This window comes from Triticum aestivum, chromosome 5B (genome assembly GCF_018294505.1).
Source record: "Triticum aestivum cultivar Chinese Spring chromosome 5B, IWGSC CS RefSeq v2.1, whole genome shotgun sequence".
In the NCBI taxonomy this organism is placed as follows: Eukaryota; Viridiplantae; Streptophyta; class Magnoliopsida; order Poales; family Poaceae; genus Triticum; species Triticum aestivum.
The window spans coordinates 433,159,262-433,161,816 of NC_057807.1; the positions used below are offsets into that span (position 1 = coordinate 433,159,262).

The window sequence follows — 2,555 nt, forward strand, 5'->3', positions numbered from 1 at the left end:
GGATTCTGAGACATGTCTTGCAAAGCTACGATACTGTTCAGTAAGCCAGAAATTGTGTAGACATCAACTAGAGTAAAAAACATGCTCTCAATGCTAGTTGGCAGAGGAAGACACTTTTCAGCATGTCTCCTAAGAATAGAGAGCCCACCATGGCCAATCGTATCTGAAGTTGCCGGTGTCTTGCAAAAAAGGAATTTATGATGCCTTTCCCGAGTTCTTGTGGAGGAGGACCCAAGCTTGTGAGCGTACCTTAGTAATTAAGGGGCATCTCAAATACTGTAAAACATCTTAATAACCTTGTCATTCTACCTTCTCTAGCAGAGCAGATATATTTTCGAATTAAAAATAGGCCAGCTCACAGTTTCAACCCAAGGAATTCAATGTAAAAAAGCATAACAGATTCTAGAATAACTCATGGAGATCTGAAACTGAGAGCAAACCTTCAGTTGGAGCAGCAGTACAGCCAAGGAGAACATAGTACTGATAAAGCTTATGAAATGTCAGATGGTCCGATCCGGGTGATATTGATAAACTACGGCACTTTAATTTCATACAAGAAAAATGTAACTGACTGTAGGAACAAAATTGCCGGACCAAACTCTCACCTGGTACCAAAAGCACAACTGACTGTAGGATTCAAGATAATTACAAGAGACAAATTGCAAGAGCAAAAATTTACACCACAATGTCAACAAAATTTGGTACCAACGGAGCCTACAATATATAACGAAACAGAAGCAAATCACACCCATACTCCTCTTCTTCTCGGTTTTATAGCATACCGTACTGATCAAACAGAGGCCATACCTTTGATTTCAGCATCTTATCAAATTGTTGCAAAGGATTAGCTATCTATAGCACATACAGATCCATTCTATTAATCTACCCATAAAAGTACGCCGTTACCATACAATAACTTCACTAACAGATTCAAAGCTACTGTGTGCATAGTACTTGTGCGAATAGACACGATTCCAGAAATAAAAGAGAACATAGTACTTGTGCATTGCAGAACGGAACATGACGTGAACGCGCTTACATGAACGCCATTGTCTAAAACAGAACACACATACATCTTCTCCCAGCAAGGCGGAAAGGGCAAGAGAATCAAAGGGGGGCGAGGGCGCATATCTTTTAGGTGGCGACGGTGTGATCCAAGGCGTCCACCAGTGCCGAGTCGTCCCACACAGCTTGCCGCCCTACCCCATCTCCTCTCTCACCAAGTTCACATGGCTTCCTCCTCCAATCCGCTTCGCCTTCCCACCAACGAAGAGGACGAAAAACGAAAGGTGCCTCTGCTCTAGTAATATTCGCCGCCGCCACAAGTCGAGCTAAAGGTGTGCACACTTGAAATAAGAAGAAATCAGGTGGTTGAGGAGCTCACCAAGATCCGAGCAAAATTCATGGGAGGGACGGGGCAAAAAGAAAGACACAGATTTGAACTCACTTTGTCTTCTCACTTGGAATCGGCGGCGAGCAAGGAATAGGCGAGCTGCTGCATCCTACCGCCTTTCCCATCTATGTGTACTGTGTGGCGAGGGGGCTTGGGCGATGGCGACAACATCACAGACGGCTAGAAGGTGAGGACGACAGTGACCGCATCGTGGACTGCTCTGTAGCGGGGGAGGAGTTTACCGTGCCGCACTCCCCTCATCTAGACCCCCCATACACTGCTAGGCGGCGCTGCTGAGTCAACCCCCCTCTCTCCCTTGCCTCCACCCCTGTCCTTGTCCCGGCAACGGGCACGGCGGTGATGTGGATTTGGCGGAGAAAGAGGCGGCAGCGGAGAAGCAGGGGAGGGGAAAAGGGGCGTGGGCTTAGAACACCTCCTCGAGCTCATCCACTTCTCAGATGAAAATAGGATAAGAAACAATGGTTATGGCAGTAGTATTGAAAGCACCAGTTGAGGTATAAAATTTGTGATGATAATCCACAACATAGATTTAGCCATACTCTATGACTCCAAAGATTTCTTTGAGAACAAGCAAGCTGTCCCCAGAACGGAACTCTTGGACTTGGATAATTTACACATATTCAATTATAATGAGGGAAGTAAGGAGCTGAATACATTATAATACAACATCATGACATCTAAAACATTTTCACTTTGTTTTAGAGTCAAGAAAATTTTCAACTGCAACTGAGAGTCAATACCAACAACTTACCTATGATAAGTACATGATTTTTCCGAACAATGTATGCACAACAAGCTTACGCTTCCTGGTTATGTATAAACCCAGATAAGTCCGTAACTATTGGACCTGTAATATCATAGAACACAAAATATCCTCAGCGGTCAGCACTCTAGCATTGTGCAACCATAATCTTACACATCAAATTTAATTGTGAATCAAACTAAATTATCACTCCTACCAAATACAAGGAAGACAATAGTTCATAACAAGCAAGATATAATATGTTGAGCACTATCCTGCAAACTAATAGTTCACAACAGAATCTTGAATGTTTAGGAAATACTATGTGTTCTCTAAGAGTACCCATTCAAAAGAAGAATAAAAATATTAGTTTTGATATCTCATTCAGAATTTCAGCAA

At 43.1% G+C, this 2,555-nt stretch overlaps 1 long non-coding RNA gene across 1 annotated transcript; it reads right to left on the reverse strand.

Annotated features, from left to right (window-relative positions):
* Positions 1-813: 813 nt before the first annotated feature.
* LOC123116327 (uncharacterized) lies at positions 814-1,836 on the reverse strand. The gene is made up of 2 exons (XR_006457035.1): positions 1,448-1,836; positions 814-1,346 (listed from the first exon to the last, which is right to left on the reverse strand). It is a non-coding gene; the product is annotated as an uncharacterized lncRNA (long non-coding RNA).
* Positions 1,837-2,555: the final 719 nt, after the last annotated feature.